The sequence below is a fragment of the Armigeres subalbatus genome, chromosome 3 (assembly GCF_024139115.2).
Source record: "Armigeres subalbatus isolate Guangzhou_Male chromosome 3, GZ_Asu_2, whole genome shotgun sequence".
Classification (NCBI taxonomy): Eukaryota; Metazoa; Arthropoda; class Insecta; order Diptera; family Culicidae; genus Armigeres; species Armigeres subalbatus.
Genome location: NC_085141.1, coordinates 336,468,035 through 336,486,484, shown reverse-complemented (window position 1 = coordinate 336,486,484; position 18,450 = coordinate 336,468,035). Strand labels below are relative to the sequence as shown.

Below are 18,450 nucleotides of genomic sequence, written 5' to 3'. Positions count from 1 at the left end.
CGGATTCCGGGGCGAATCCTTCCCGGATTCCGGTGGAAATCCTGTCCGGATTCCGGTGGAAATCCTGTCCGGATTCCGGTGGGAATCCTTCCCGGATTCCGGAGCGAATCCTTCCCGATTTCCAAAGGCAATCCTTTCCGGATTCCGGAGGTAATCCTTCCCGGATTCCGGAGGGAATCTTTCCTGGATTCCGAAGCGAATCTTTCCTGGATTGCGGTGCGAACCCTTCCCGGATCCCGAAGCGAATCCTTCCCGGATTCCGGAGCGAATCCTTCCCGGATTCCAGAGCGAATCCTCCCCGGATTCCAGAGCGAATCCTCCCCGGATTCCAGAGCGAATCCTTCCCGGATTCCGGAGGGAATCCTTCCCGGATTCCGGAGGGAATCCTTTCCGGATTCCGGAGGGAATCCTTCCCGGATTCCGGAGGGAATCCTTCCCGGATTCCGGAGGGAATCCTTCCCGGATTCCGGAGGGAATCCTTCCCGGATTCCGGAGGGAATCCTTCCCGGATTCCGGAGGGAATCCTTCCCGGATTCCGGAGGGAATCCTTCCCGGATTCCGGAGGGAATCCTTCCTGGATTCCGGAAGGAATCCTTCCTGGATTCCGGAGGAATCCTTCCCGGATTCCGGAGGAATCCTTCCCGGATTCCGGAGGAATCCTTCCCGGATTCCGGAGGAATCCTTCCCGGATTCCGGAGGAATCCTTCCCGGATTCCGGAGGAATCCTTCCCGGATTCCGGAGGAATCCTTCCCGGATTCCGGAGGAATCCTTCCCGGATTCCGGAGGAATCCTTCCCGGATTCCGGAGGAATCCTTCCCGGATTCCGGAGGGAATCCTTCCCGGATTCCGGAGGGAATCCTTCCCGGATTCCGGAGGGAATCCTTCCCGGATTCCGGAGGGAATCCTTCCCGGATTCCGGAGGGAATCCTTCCCGGATTCCGGAGGGAATCCTTCCCGGATTCCGGAGGGAATCCTTCCCGGGATTTTTTATAAAATGGGTCGGGCTTTCCAGACTTTGTCCAATTTTGGGACACCCTTATGTGGATTCTCTTCGGAATAGATTATGGACTCTCTTCTTTATTCCTTTTGGAATCCCAAAAAGAGTCATCTCGAAATCCCAAGAGGTTTCCCTTCGCAAATTCAAAAGGATTCTCGTCGAAATCTCAGAAAGTTATTCATCGGAATACCAAAATGGTTCCCCTCAGCATTTCTTAAGGATTCTTTCGAAATTTCTTAAAGGATTCTCTGCGGACTCTCAAATGAATTCCCATCGGAATCTCTGAAGGATTCCAGTCGAAATCTCAAAGGATTCCCGTTAGAATCTCAAAAGGATTCTCTTTCAAACTGATACAGATTCCCTTATTTTGGAATTCCCCGAGTAGCACACATGTTGCACGAATGTCTGCGACCTTTATGCAACCGAATTTAGTGGTTGCAACCAAATTGGTCCGGATAGTGTTGCTAGGGTCCCCAGAAAGATATATCTTCGGAAGGCGAAAAGAATTCCCATCGATATGCTAAAATGACTACACACGAAATCCCAAAAGTCACTCGGAATTCCAAAGCACTTGAATTAAATTCAATAGTACTAAACTCGTCTTATGACAGGTGGAGGCATTTCACTATAAAAGCTTAATTATTTTCCCAAAAGGAATTCAATCAGAAGTTCGAAAGGCTTCCACAAGGATTCCCATCGGAATTCTAAAAGGATTTCCCCCAGAATGGATATGGATTCTCTTAAGAATTTCTTTTGGTGCTCAAAGAGATTCTTTTTGGACTCTCAAAAGGATTATTTTGGATTCTCGACTGAATCCCAAGTAGATTTCCGTCGGAAACCAATAAGAATTCTAAGCCAGAATCCCAGAGTATTTCCCAAAAGATTTCACGTTGGATTCCCAAAAGTATTCCCTTTGGAATACAAAAAGGATTTCCTTCAGAATTCCAAAATGATGATTGGTGGATCGCCCTTCCCCATTCCCCATATTGAAAATTAAATCGACAACTTATGCATCAATCGAAAAATGAGTGAGAGTGAGTTAAATGTGAATTTTTCTTCTGGTTTGCCTAATTGGTCAAAGAAATTAGTCAAATTAGTCATATTTGTTTAATTTTCCTGTCCTGTCTAACTTCTATAATAAACTACGAGGAGCTTCTAGTTTAAAGAGGTTACACCCGATTCGGGTGTGGGTTTTAGTTGATTATGGTTTTATATAGGTTTAGTGGGTTATATATTAGGGCGATATATTGGGAATATATTAGGTTTAAGTGGATTTTAGTCGATTATGACCTTTAGGTTTAGCGTTAATGAAAGTATGAGTTAACCCCATGAAAAAATTCACAAAAAATCAAAGAAAATTCAGGTGGTATTTAAAAAGCTGTGAAAAATCAGGTAAACCGGGAAATTCAAGAATACCGACAGTGTATATATTGGGTGTATATATTTCTATGCATATGTCGTTTTTGAGATAAAAATTCTCTACCTTGTACTGTTTGTCTGAACGCTGATTAATACGTCCATATTTCTTTTTCTCTTTCAGGTATTTGGCGAATATCTTCAGGTTTGCTTCAGGTGGATGCAGCTTTGTTGAAATCAAGTAGCAAGTGTTATTTTTACTATTTGTATGCTCATGGACCCTGATCTGAGGTGGAACTGTACAGAAGTCAAAACAATAATAACCCAACAGAGGATTTAACACAATTGATAATTTACAACAACAGCAAGCGTAAAATAAAAATATTAACTTCGAACGCTAGATATAATAAATAGTGGATAATTGGATTCTGGAAAGTATGTCTTTAGAGGGTAGGTTCGTAGTTACTCCTCCGTGAGAGTCCATCATCCACGAAATTCAGGCTAGAATAAACGTCCTTTGCCCAACGTACAATATTTGGAGATGGGACAGACGAGCAAATTTGTTCTAAGAAGGTACCGATAAGTCTTCTGGGTCTTTACAAGGGTCACTACATAAGTGCTTAGTTAGCACGTGAGGTGAAGATATGGAATCATCATGATAATATTTTGATAACATTTCAATAATTCTTCATCATTTTTGACTTTTGCAAATCTATTGCAATAAAAACGAAAATAAAATACCTTAAATATCGATGATCCACGGTTTAAAAGACTGTATGATCAAACACGTATTATTCTCATTTATTTGAGGGAGTTTGAAGCATAGTTTTGATCAAAAGTGGTGTAAAATTGGTTTGAATTATCATTTTTAATCTTTTATTCAAATTCTATTGAAATGTTGCTGTAACTACGAATGTTTTGCTTTATCCTACTGAAAGTCAGTTTATGAAGGAAATGCAGCCTCCTTGTGAATATATATTTCTTACCTCAGTAATACAGATGTGTAGGTATGACACTCTATTTTCTATTTTCAATTTTATCTTTAATGTCTAGTGACTGAGACCGATTAATGTAAATATTTGAACTTGATCGAAATTCTTATTTCTTGGTCGCCTATTTTTAAGAACCATCCGTCAACTTCCGGCGATCCAATTCGCTCCACCCAGCTAGCAATTTTTGGCTAAACAAACAACTCGGGCAATATAGATTCGCAGAATAATGATAGATCTCCATAGGAACCGATGTATCACTAGCAAGAGTCGAAACATTTCCACGAAAGTGGGCAAACAGATCCGGCTGTGAATGATTCGTTATCAATCGATTACTGATGAGGTGGCATTCAACCCTCACGTGTTCTGGAACGAGTCCGCAAAAGAGATTGAGCTTTAAGGCATCCTCACACCTCGGCAGCGTTGTCCACGGTATTACGTTCGCATGTATTGTATTGGGATATTGCCATGTTTCTGATACAGGGGATCAACACCCTGGAGAAAGAAAACGAGATGCATGCCAAAGATATTAAGGGGCGACCACAAAGTACGTCACGCCTTTCAGATTAGCGTGACGATTCATACCAAATTTGTGTAGGTTTAATATAAAAAGTGTGAAGAAGGGGGAGGGGGGTTGAAAATCGTCATTTTTTTGCGTGACGTGCTTCATGGATCTTCCCTTAGCATAACATCACTTTCATATAAAGCATTTCAAAGAATGTGGATTTATGGAATGAAAATGTAAGCGACTATTATGTAATGCTGATTTCGCATATTTCGGTATGATGTAACGTATTAGGACTCCGAACTTGACTTATAATTATAACCCAGATTTTCACTAGCTGTGACAGTGGTAGATAATACGACCAAGCCATGGAAAGTCTCATCAAGTTCGAATCATTTGTCACGTTTTCCTCGAACCGGACAAAGCGAATGTATAAATTTTAAATTTAATATCATGAATGATTACCATAAATCTCATTTTCGACCATGCCCCAGAAGCATGATTACAATAAATCACAAATTCCTCCGCCAACGAAAGAATGTTCGTTGCAATTAAAGTTCCGTAAACAATGTCAAAGCAATTTAATCGAATCAAACCACACTGTGAATAATGGAGAAACCATCAACTCTATCTGTGAGCAGGGTGCCTTGCCGCGGTATTTCCGGGTCAGAGAATTTCCATTATTCATGCCAAATAACGACTGACCGTTCGTCAGCCATCCTGCTGCAACGCCATACCACCAGGTTACACACAACTTACCCCACAGTGCAGCCTTGGGGTGTAAGGTCAATCGTCATTCTACTTGCTGCACCAGCCGTAAGATAGGAGGGCAGGATATGGAATTTGTTTAAATGTATGTAAGACATCTGAATCGGAGTGTGCTCAGCTTTAGATGACTCCATGGCAGCATAAACGAAATTGTTTAGTGAGCTGAGCATCTGCGACCTTTATGCATATCTAATCCATGCAACTGGTTTTACTTTAATAGTCCAATATCTTCTAACCTGTCTCAATTTTTTTTTAAATAAGCACTGAGGGTAGAAGCGTTGAATTGATACTTACATACAGTCATGATTGTTTTTTAAACAATATTTTGAGTCTGATAGTCTAATGATGAAAAAATTCAAAACTTCAATAGTTTTCGAATGATACAAAATTATTAAGCTTTTTTAGTGGAATGTGTTCACCTGTCATTAGATGAGTAAGAACATATTCCATTTAAATCCACCCCGTAGCAATCTTTACAGAAATGCATTTCGGCCTCAACTATAAGGCTTCTTCAGTGTCTCGTACTTGACGCGTCTTATGACGGGTTTTCGAATGAAATCCATTTGGTAAACAGTGAGAAATTTCGATATTTTTTTACGAATAGAAGAATCTCACCCAAGCAACCAAAAGCTCGGATAAGAGGGGATGTATTGGCAATCAGCTCGCATTTTAAGTAATTTTTTGTATGGTAGGAGAGCAAAAGAGACCTTTGAAGTTCCGTTAAGGTGCTTGGAACTCAATGTGAACAAACAGTGAACCAATTGGTTCGATGAGCAACAAATTTGAGTAAATTTTGAACTTTTGATTGCTTGGGCAGTGATTAATAGATAAAACGAGTACAGGATCATGAATTCATACCATTTAAGAATACAAAACCAAATCTATTCTGAATTGAAAGTCATTTAACTCTTTTAGCAATCATATTGGATTTTCTTTTTTAAAACTCTCTACAAAAATGTTTACTTCAGTTCTACATAAAAAACGTTTGAGATTTTAATAACATATTAGCACAATATTTATGTAGGGGACGACGGGGCAAGATCGCCACTCAGGGCAAGAACAGTACCCTTTAATTTTCCGCTATTATTCCTCTTTGTCACTAAATTATCCAGCACACTGCAAAACTTTAGTCCAACGAAAGGCTTGACACTGAAAAAATATTATAAAAATAAAATGAATCTTTAATACAGAAGAATTAGCAATAGTTGGTGAAAACTTGGATTTTCTTATAAGAAATCAGCATTAGAAAATGAAGTTTTTCAAAACATGAACATTTTTTAATTAAAATCTTTACCAACTACACATTTTACATGTCTTCAAAGAATATTTTAGGGCTATTTAAAATAATCACAGCGAAATGTTAGACAATGATTAACAAGATTTGAATAATTTATCTTAAATAGGGGGCAAGATGAGTACCCCATTTTGAAACAATCAAATAATACACAAAATACTAAACCTCTTTTGCACTACCTACAACTATGATTTACTATGCGCTGAATCTGTTGAATAACGTTCTATATCAAATTTACTGAAATTTAAAACTGATTTTTGTTATTCAATGTGATTTTGGTGGTATCAATGAAAAATAATAACTTATTGATCCAAAAAATAGTATTATTGTTTTAGTATGTGCGCATTAAAAGCTATTATTTTTGTTAATATTGGTGTCTAATACATTTCCGTTAGAAAAAATGATTTTTATGAGGGTGACCTGGTAGATGTACCGGCTCCGGATCTCCAAAAAATCCAGGAGGAGATTGGCCGACTGAAGAACAACAAAGCCCCTGGGGTTGACCAACTACCAGAGCTATATAAACACGGTGGTAAGGCACTGGCTAGAGCGCTGCACTGGGTCATTACCAAGATCGGGGAGGAGAAAGTTTTGCCGCAGGAGTGGATGGAAGGTGCCGTGTGTCCCATCTACAAAAAGGGCGATAAGCTGGATTGTAGCAATTACCGCGCAATCACATTGCTGAACGCCGCCTACAAGGTACTCTCCAAAATTTTATGCCGTCAACTAGCACCAATTGCAAGGGAGTTCGTGGGGCAGTACCTGGCGGGTTTTTTATAGGCGAACGCTCCACCACGGACCAGGTGTTCGCCATTCGCCAAGTACTGCAGAAATGCCGCGAATTCAACGTGCCCACACATCATCTTTTCATCGACTACAAAGCCGCATATGATACAATCGATCGGGACAAGGCAGCTAATACACGAAAACGGATTTCCGGATAAACCGACACGGTTAATTAAAGCGACGATGGATCGGGTGTTGTGCGTAGTTCGAGTTTCAGGGACATTCTCGAGTCCCTTCAAAACCCGCAGAGGGTTATGGCAATGTGATGGTCTTTCGTGTCTGCTATTCAACATCGCTTTGGAAGGGGTAATACGAGGAGCAGGGATTAACACGAGTGGCACAATTTTCAATAAGTCCGTCCAGTTATTTAGCTTCGCCGACGACATAGATATTATGGCACGTAACTTTGAGAGATGGGAGAAGCCATCAAACTGAAGAGGGAAGCCAAGCGGATCGGACTAGTCATCAACACGTCGAAGACGAAGTACATGATAGGAAGAGGTTCAAGAGAAGACAATGTGAGCCACCCACCGCGAGTTTGCATCGGTGGTGACGAAATCGAGGTGGTAGAAGAATTTGTGTACTTGGGCTCACTGGTGACTGCCGAAAATGATACCAGCAGAGAAATTCGGAGACGCATAGTGGCTGGAAATCGTACGTACTTTGGACTCCGCAAGACGCTCGGATCGAATAGAGTTCGCCGCCGTACCAAACTGACTATCTACAAAACGCGCATTAAACCGGTAGTCCTCTACGGACACGAGACCTGGACGATGCTCGTGGAGGACCAATGCGCACTTGGAGTTTTCGAAAGGAAAGTGCTGCGTACCACATATGGTGGGGTGCAGATGGCGGACGGTACGGGTGCCATTGGAGGAGGCGAATGAACCACGAGTTGCATGAGCTGCTGGGAGAAAAAAAATCCGTCGTTCACACCGCGAAAATCGGACGACTGTGGTGGGCCGGGCACGTAGCCAGAATGTCGGACAGTAACCCGGTGAAAATGGTTCTCGACAACGATCCGACGGGCACAAGAAGGCGAGGTGCGCAGCGGGCAAGGTGGATCGATCAGGTGGAAGATGACTTGCGGACCCTCCGTAGACTGCGTTGTTGGCAACGTGTAGCCGTTGGCAACGTGGACCGAGCCGAATGTAGAATACTCTTCCCGAGCAAAAATGAATAACTAATTGATAACAAATTCTATTATCCGGTTATCGAACATATTGATAACTGAACTTGTTATCATTTTGGCTGAATTAACAGCCAACATAACAAAAATGATACCAGAATTTTGTTCCTGAAATAACTACCTGAAAACAAATTAGGATATCACTGATACCAAATTGATAACACATTTTGTTATACATGTTATTCACTCAAATAACTAATTTAGTTATTATTTAGTTATCAGCCATCTCTGTTTTATCGACCAAAATAGTTAAATCTTCTTTACCGACTTCGTTACGCATTGAAAAAAATGTTGGCATTCATTGGGATTCGAACTCGAATCGAATGATTGCACGGCGTCGTCTCTAGGCACTCACCCATTTACGCTTTCTTGAGGAGCAGGAGAGAAGAGCACTACGCTTTCTACGATCATGCATTTACTGAAGACTATTTATAATCACATCATGATGCCATAACCATTTACCAACCAACAGTTGGCTGGACTCTGCAGAGTGCAAAGCAGAATAACTTATTAATAACAAACTTAATTCTCCAGTTATATTGATAACTAAAATTGTTATCTTTCTGGTTGAATTACAGGTCAACATAACAAAAATGATAACCGAAATGGATTTAATTTAAAATACCGAATCGGCAAACTATTAGGATAAATACGGTTCATCGTCCTTTTATTGAATACATTTTGTTTTCAGTTGTGATCAATTAAACAATAGGCTTAGGTTAGTTTTTCTCTCTTATATTATCAATCATTAGGTTGCTAGCAGCGCCATGCTATAAAACGATTTCGTTTATAAGTTTTATTCTAACTGAACCAAAACCTTTCATGTTTTCATATGCATATATAAACATAAACACTGCTGATTCCAGGAAGAAGTATTCCGTGTAAAAATGTTGCTATTCGGTGGATCCAGGGCCGGACAGTTTTCGGGGCCCTCAATGTACGGAAAAGGTTGATTTTGGTACATAAGGTTATGTGGGAGCCCGGGGCCATGGCCACGCGGAATTAGGATTGAGCACATTGCTAAATCGACTAAAGTGCGAGCATGATTGTTTTCTCCACAACACACCAGATCGTTGAAATTTCTTGATTATCCGACATATTTCAACTTTTGTGGTAATTCCTTCGTCGGCAGAGTAAATGAACAAATCAGTAGATATCGTTAGTAACGAGGAAAATCACAGTCTGCTTAGACGAAAATTTCAGTTAAGTGTTTGGAAACAGTTCTTGTCACACTATTCATAGCATAGGCCGGGTACATTTAGCAGAAGTAAGTATTGTGCCTTGCAACAAAATGACATCTTTCATGATATTTTTTTCTATGCTTCTACAGATCTGGCATTCATCGCTACAAACCACCACGTGGCGGTCAAATTTTCAAAATTATCAAAGTAGCTTTTTTGCTACAGGTATGTTTTTCTTAGGCGACTTTCTGGCGCTTATTTTTGGTTGCGTCCGAAAATAAGCGAATGAGTAGATTTTTTTTATGCGCTGTATAATATGTTTGAAAGAATAGAATGCTTAGCCCGATATCTGAACGACGCGAATTTTAGAAGAAAATACCAAATTTGTATTGATAATACATTTTGTTATTATTCAGTTATCAGTTAATCACACGATTGATAACTAAATATCAATGAAAATAAGAATAACTAATCCTGTTATCAGTTTGATATCATTTCAGTTATCTGCCTTTGCTCGGGTTATATACCGCACAGGCCACTTCGGCCTTAGTCTGAATAATTAAATAATAATATTCTACGCCAAATATGTTTTGAAAATAAAAAGCATACCCATAACAGTATTTTATTCGAAGGACATAACAAAGCCGTATTCAACATGTTCAGGGTTGTAAATTTTCGGCAGCACTGGATGAAGGTGATGTTTTTTTATATCATGTTTTTATTTTCTTCCTGCTTTGAAATCAACCTCACATTCCCGGAGAGGCAGAAAAGTAAACAACAGAACTCACATCACCCACTGCGCTGCGAAGATGAAATCTACCACAGCAAAATATACACATTCACCAAGCAAATTGGAAAAAATCACCACGCGTTTAAATGGGCCACTCACAGTCATACGGTAAGGCGCGAACTGAGCAGCCTGTCAGAGCGACTTGTGAGTGGCTGAATGCGAAATTGAACAATCGGTGTTGGAAATGATTTTTCGGCTGCACATCGCCGCACTCACCACGGCGGCGATGAAGGCGACTGCAGATTATACTGAGATCCATGTTTTTCACTGCATTGACTGTGAAATATTTCTACCCTGAACATGTTACGTATTCCTCAATGTAACCTACGAAAAAACGAGAATAATGAAAAGGGGTTTTTAGTTTCGCTTGATTGTTCGTATTGATATTAACAAATTACGAAGCAAAAGTTCTACCTTTTTCATAGTTAAAGTATTCATTTGCTGGGATATGAAAAACACTAACTATTTGTTTGTGTTTCTTCATTACGGTGATAAGGACGGTACGGGCTGCTGGAACGGTTCTCCTGTTATTCCTGGTTTGCGATTTTGAATATTAATACGGAGCTCAAAGACTTGGTTGAGAAAGTGGTGAGGACTAGGCGTACCTAGAAAATGGAAATGGAGTTGAACTTCGAGCTAGAGAAATATCCTACGATCAAGAGCTCGTTCCCAATTCCCTGAAGCAAATATAAGAGCTCTAACACAGAAGGCAGTAGTCGAGCGCAGATGATGCTCGATGTGCCCGTTGAGACTCACCCCGAGAGTCACCAAAAAAATGGAACGATGCTTTAAATGCATGACGTTTGGCCAACAGGAGCGAAACTCCAAAGGCCAGTACAGATTCAGCGTATGCAAAAAGTGTGGCGAAAAAGGACCACCTTGCTAGGGACTGCACGAAGCAACCGAGATGCCTGCTCTGCAAACCGGAAGCCGGAAGCGATCATGCAATGCGATTGGTGGCTTCCAAGATGGCAAAAGCAAGCCGGGGTTAATGGAGAGCATCCAGTGAAACCTCAATCGAACAGCAACCTTCTAAGGAAACAAGAAGAAAAGGGGAAGGAGAGGCAATATGCCCTAGCTAAGCATAGACTGCTTTTATGCCTTAGCTATAACGAATTTCATGGGTGTTTCTACCTCACGCAACAATTAAACAATATAGCTAGCTGATGCCATATTAAAATTAGAAAAAATGTTAACCATATTGATAATATTCACATTTCAAAAAAGTGGTGATATTTCGTTGCCGAAAAACTCATGAGGCAAAACGCCTTTTTGCCGGCAGCTCTCAGGGAACAATGTACCACGCGTCGGCACATCAGCATTCTGGTATGGACAGTGCGTGGAGACGCGAGTACATTGTAGCATAGTTCCACTAGGGTGTTTTGCCTTGCCGAAGTGTTAGATGTTTCTTCAAAATGTGGAAAATTTCAGTTTTTCCCATATTCTTATCTATTATTATGACATTTTTTTCGCCTTACCTACATAATTTCACGTCTAGTTTTATTAAGGCTATTTCAAACATGGTAAATATGAGTGAATACCCAAAAGTCGTTTTGCCCCGGGAGGGGGGGCTTGATATGAACAACAATGGAGAGCCACAAAAATATCAATCAAAGCAATCGTGGTACTTCGCCAGCAGTCAAAGACATGTGTTTAACCATCACGGACTGGAGTGGCAGTTTTCTTACAAACTTTCGCTTGCCCAACAGCATGATAATCTTCACAATCCGAGAATGATTCTCATCAGAATCCGAGAAGCATTTCCATCAGAATTCGAGAATTCTCATTGGAATCTCTAAAGAATTCTTTCCAGAATCACCAAAGTATTCCAACCAGAATCCAGAAGAATTTACACTGGATTTCTTTCGGTATAGTTAAGGGATACTTTTGGAAACCTGTGGGGGATACCATTCATAATCCACGGAGGATTTGCTTCAGAATCTCTCGTTAATTTGCTTCGGAATTCCTCCAGAGTCGTTCGAAGATTTGTTTCGGAATCGTTCGGAGAATTTGAATATTTAATTCGGAGTCTCTCGACGTTTTGTCTCGGAATCCCTCAATGATTTGCTTCGGAATCCCTCCATAATAAGAATCCCTCTGATTATTTGTTTCGAAATCCCTCGAAGAATTGCTTTGGAATCATTTAACGATTCGGAATATATCGACGGTTGCTTCGAAATTTCTCGAAGACTTAGTTCGGACTCCCTAAAAGATTTACTTTAGAATCCCTCGACGTATTGCTTCGGAATCCTTCGAAAAATTGCTTCATCCACATCCCTGGAGGATTCCCTTCGAAATCGCTGGAGGATTCGTTACGGAATCCCTGGAGGATTCTTCACGGAATCCCTGGAGGATTAATTCGGAGTCTCTCGACGATTTGCTTCGGGATCCCTCGACAGATTGTTCCGGAGTCTTCCGACGATTTGCTTCTACATCTCTGGATCATTGCCTACGTTAGAATTCCTGAAGGATTTCCAACAGAATCTCTGGAACTCCTGGAACATTCCCATCGGAATTCCTGGAATACTCCCGTCGGAATCTCTGGAGGATTCCATTCGGAAGCTCTAGAAGATTCTCATTGGAATCCCTTAATCATTTCCGTCGGATTCTCTGGAACATTCCCGTCGGGCTCCCTGTAACAATCCTGGAGGAGGTTCACTGTATGCTTGGAGGATTACCGTCGAAGTCTCTGGAGATTTCTGTCGGAATTCCTGTAACATTCCAGTTGCACCACTAAAGGATTCTCATCGAAATCCTTGGAAGATTACCGTCGGAATCCCTGGAGGAATGTCCATTGAGTGTGCTGGACAAAGCTGAGCGCTACTTGACGCAATCCTAGACGCAATTCAAACCTAGATGCAATAGGCATACGCTATCAATTTGAGTCGTAGTAGCAATAATCGGCTGGTAAACAAACACACTTCGATACTGTGGGCTACAACAGAAAGCACGTGCTTGAGAAAAGACAATATGGATGAGTGTGATTGATCCGCAATTGCCTTAGGTGGTTGGACCGTATTTATCACATTACCACTAAGAAAGCTTAATGCTCAAAATATATAAAATAGATGACGAGGCTAGTTACGCCAATAAAACACATAAAATTGTAGAATACATTCCTTACAAAATACTGTAATAAAAGCCCTGTTTTGGAATTTCTCTAAAAATATACAATCAATTTTTCTAGATTTTATCATTAGCATTAGCATTAGCATTGTTACTGTTACTCATGTTTTACTTTTGAGATCCTTATCTAGAATGCTATCAGAAATCAAGAAGAGGAGTGGTCCGTGATTCCAGTCTTAAACAAAAATAACTAAAGCATGAGGATTACTACTCCTGGCCAGTGTTGTCCTACACTCCAGTGTATTTTCAGTACGCGCGCTCCTGTAGCTCTGGCGTGCATTTTTTTGACAGTTTGACATGACATTTAGAAAATTCAAATATCCCTCTATTAGTTGAACTTACTTAGTTAAGACTTTAAAATCGTTTAGATGGAGTAAAATCAAAGAGCAGAATTTTTTGCCCTGAGTGTAGGATAACACTGCTCCTGGCCACGCCCATCTTCACCGTAACTAGGGAGAGGAAGGAAGTGTTGATGTGGTACTTACTTAACGAGAGGCCACCGACTTAGCAACACCCTCATAAATACCACGGAATTGGATAATGAGGAAGGTATTCAATGGGTCAGGATATGCCTGTAGCTGGCAATGTAACCCCGTAACACACCACGTAAACGTGTCTACCCAGCGTTAAGGGTCGTACAATCAATTTTTCTAGATTAGGGCAAAAAGTAAAAAATGGCAAATCAGGGATTCAACGTATTGAGCCCTTTCTAGCAATACTCTCTGATGACCGTACAACAAAATACACAAAGGTCTAAATAGCGGTCTAAAAGGTTTAAAAACCTTGTCATAATATTTTATTTTTTTCTGAAGTTTATGTGGAAAAAACAACTGTATCAAAGCCGATACTGCATTGCTTCTCAATGCACATGCACTTATACACTAATAATATGAGTAATGCCACTATAGATCTAAATCTAAGTTATGCTGCCTGAAATAGGTTTAATTGGATTGTAAACAGAATTCAATTAACAAGCAAAATTTGAGAAAAAAACATCGAGCATTCCGTTCCTGTACCACCAACTATTTTCATTTTGATCGAAAAGTTCCCCAATTGTGGTTACTCAAAATTAACCACGAAAACAAATTACGAAAGTTATGAATTATGAATTTTCACTTTTTCCCATCTCATCGTGACGCGCCATAAATATTAACATGATTGTGTAAATTTCACGGCAAATTAATTTCGCTCAAATATCCTCCGGCTCACGCTTTTCTGCAAACAGTGCAAACGGCGCGGAGGCTTCCTGACTGACCTTGACGGGAAAACCATATTCGGCCTACAACTTCTCGCCCACAACTTGTGGGGTATGCGGTGGATAGACGGAGCGGTTTTTTTTGTTCATGAGCATCATCGTCGTCGTCATAGTTCGGAAATTGCTGCAGTGACGCCCTACCATTAGTAGAGCCATTTCCGGTAGGAAGAAGTTTAGTTCTGCGCCGAATGCTTCCGACTCGTTGCCATTAGTTGGATGCTGAGTATGAATGATTAGGTTCGCTATTTTTCTTTTTGTCTTTGGCTATTCTGAATCGCGGTGCATGCCGCCTATGCAGCCACCAACATAGACCCGGCGGTTCACAGAACCACCACCATCAGAGCTTCCGGCATACCGAACGATGATTATGGAAACTGGAAATTAAATTAAACTTTCCTGGCAGAATATAATACCTGGGTGGTTCGCTGGTAGGAAATCCTACGATAGGCGTTTTATGGAGGTTATATACTAAGCTCGAGGAGACGTAAAAAATGTGGCAATTATGGAAGATGCCGAGGTATTCGCCCTTACATTTTCTTTCCATTCCAACCTACCAAGAGAACTTGGCCAAAATTCGATGTCTGTTGGAATGAGCACTTCAATAATAGGTGGAGGGTCCTAACCTTTATTCATTTGAATCGTAGTACATTTTATAACAGTTCAGTACCGGTTAGTTTTTTTCTGATACACTACCGTTACTCTTTTCCCCAGAAAATTAGTTCGAATAGCTCTATTATATCCAGATTGGCAGTAATGGAAATTGGCATCTCAAAGAACAGTTTCACAGAACAAACAAACTCGAAGTATTGAGTTACTATGAACTTTATTTGACTCAATCGATGAATTTAAAGCCAATTTTAAAGAAAAACTTTGTTGTACGAGAAAGGCAAAAATGGATTTATTTCCTGCAACCGAATTTTTACTTCAATTCTAAACCATATAAGTTGAAAAATTCCTATTAAGTTGATTAAGCCTATTAAGATGATATTTTCAATGAATGTTTTCCTCATCCAAAGGCAAACCCAGGCTCAGTCAATCACGGAATAGCAACCATGAACTAAACCTAGTTCAGCTTTGAATATTGGATTTGCATTTAAATTTGATTTTGGAATCCAATTCGTTTTTTGTCCCAATGTGGATTAAAACTTTATTTGATTATTCATTTGAAATTCGGTTTCGATTAAAATTCAGATTTAAACTTTTCGATTTGTATGTGAACGTTTTTTTTTCTCTGAATAATCAAATTTGACTAGCGTAAAACCAAATTTGATAACAAATTTACAAGTGGTCGGTTGAGCATCGATGAGACTGTAAACGGAAAACCAAATCATATCAACTAAGGCACTCGTAATTCGAAGCGTTTCCAGCTGGTGACAAGCACCATCAATGTCAAGTTCAATCGCAATAGCTTCAACCCGTTTCATGAATATGAAACGACTCTTTCGCACACTTTCCGGGAATATTGCTTCCGCTGTTATTGGCTTGTTCGCAGAACGAAATGCACGGAAAAGCTTGATGATCAATGATCCTATCAACACTATTTTTGACAATGATACTTATCGGTGATGTGATGTCAGGAATTTAAAAATACCGTGCAGTGGAGTACGGGTTCTATTCCATCCTCAGACGCGAAAATTCTCCAAGAGAAATATTAAGAGAGTCCAAGAGCATGCTGTGAGTCTATAGTCTGGACAAAATATAAGTCACTTAAAAAATGACAGAAAAAGACATTACCCCTGCTAAGTGATTGATTGATTTTCGAGATCACATGCTTCCTGCCAGCGCACACAGACCTTTGACAATGTTAACAACCAATGGCGTTTATATGGAGTGCTGTATGTAGTTTCATTTCCTCCCGCTCCCAATGGATATTGATTGGCGTTGGAGCTTATTGAATAATTCAGATGCCATTCCGCAGATGCTAGGTTATGCACACCTATCAAGTTTGCACAATGTAATGGCGTTCGTTATTTGCGGTCTACGCCCGGTCGCTCAAATCCATTAATTTAAACTTTTTGCAATTTTAAATCATGCATAAGATAAATATTGTTGCAATAACTTTTGCAACGAAGAGTAGCAGCCACCAGGCTAGCAGTCTCGCCAGTAGATTTTCCATTAGAGTAGACAACGTCGTATAGTAGACACGTAATGCACACTAGGGTGCTTCTTCAAGTATTAAGCTCAAACTGTTCATCTACACTAATGAAAAAAAAACTACATTGTTTCCATTATTCTGTACATGGATTTTGGCAGCGCATAACTTGTCAATGTGTTACAATGACTGATATCGATTTTTTCCAATCTGTTTATAAAAATTACTTGAATTTGGACTCGGACCTGGACTCGAATTTGGACTTGGACTTGAACTTGGACTCGGATTTGGACTGGGACTTGGATTTTGACTTGGACTTGAACTCGAATTTGGACTTGGACTTGAACCTAAACTTGGACTCAAATTTAGACTTGGACTTGAACTTGGACTCGGATTTGGACTTGGACTTGGACTTGGACTCGGATTTGGACTTAGATTGGAACTTGAAACTGGACTTGGACTTGAACTCGGATTTGGACTTGGGCTTAGACTTAGACTTGAGCTTGGACTTTGGACTGGGAATTTGTACTAGGACTTGGATTTGTAGTACTTGGACTTGGACTCGAATTTGGACTTGGATTTCAACTTGGACTCGGATTTGGTCTTGGACTCGAATTTGGACTTCTTGGACTTGAACTTGGACTCGGATTTGGAATCGGACTTGGATTTCGACTTGGAGCTTGACTTGGACTTGACATTCGAATCTATTTATAAAAAATAATTGGACTTGGAGTTGAACTCGAATTTGGACTTGAACTTGGACTTAGAGATGTGAGCCGCCGCGCCACGCCGCCGTTTAAAATTTGTCACGCCGCTGGACTATGATTTTCCACGCCGACTGAAATTCGAAGAAGTCCGCAGAATTTTCCGTTAAATATCTCCAACTCATCACGTTGAAACTCCACTGAAATTTTCGTGAAAATACCAATGATTTAATTGGAAAAACTAAGAAGAATTTCGAATGCAAATTCTGAAGGATTAGGTACTCGTTTTTCAAACCTTTTTACCGTGTTTTAAGATTTCCGTTGAAATCCAAAGAATTTCTCGTTGAAATAGAGTTAGAGAAGAAGGGTTGTTGACAGAAAGACATTTGGCCGAAAGCCAAATGTTGTTTGGCCTAATGTGGCATTTGACCGAACAAACCATTTAGCCAAAACTCATGTAGCCTAAACTTATTTCGCCGAAAATGTCGTTTGATTGAAAGTACAGTTCCTTTGGCTGTAAGAATCAGTTGACCGAATAGCTCAATTGGCCGAAATGGTCGTTTGAAAGAAAGATTCATTCGTTCGAAATGAACATCTTGCCTAAAGTGTCGGAGTGTTTTGCAGAAAGGTCAATTCGGCTAAATGATCTATTCGGCAAAACGACATTTTCGGCTAAACGATTATTTCGACCAAATAACAGTTTCAGTCTACAGGGTTGCTAGGTCAAACAACTTTGTTGGTCAAATTACATTTTCGGTCAAACCATTTTCGACTCAACAACCGTTTCGGACAAACGTTTACATAATTCCGCCAAATGGAATTCGGCTTACAGTGTTATTCGGCCAAGCGACATTCGAACAAATCGGTTTTCACCGAATGACTTTCGACCAAACGACAGGAAGGGCCATTTGGCCGAAAGATTTTTGTTCAAATAAATCATTAGGCCCATCTGACCGAAAATGTCATTTAACGAAATGGATATACGACCGAAAATAGCGTTTGCCGAAAAGGTCATTTGGCCATTTAGGCCATTTACTCGTATGATCCATTCGGCCAAATGGCCCTTTCGACCAAACGACCATTACGACCAACCGGCATTTTCGGCCTGTTGACTCATTCGGCCAAACGACAATTTCGGCCAACAACCTGTTAGAGAAAACGTTTTTTTTTTCAACCGATTGTCGCTTTGGCCAAATGAAATTTTTAGTCAAACCGTTCACCATGTACCGTTTCGCACGAAATGTCTTTCTGTCGAATGATTTTCGGCCAAATGACCCTTTCCAATTTTTTATTGTAATTTTCTGAAGAATTTTCGAAGAATTTCCAATGAGCAAAACAAAGAATGTCCCGTAGAAATTCAAAGAAATTGGTTCAAAATTCCGAAAAACAAAACTGCTTTTAGTAAAGAAAAATAAAA

General features: G+C 40.3%; 1 protein-coding gene across 1 annotated transcript in view; it reads left to right on the top strand.

Moving 5' to 3' along the window:
• The window catches only part of LOC134221336 (uncharacterized), a 125,901-nt gene that overhangs the window by 41,748 nt on the left and 65,703 nt on the right, over nucleotides 1-18,450 (top strand). The window lies entirely within an intron of this gene.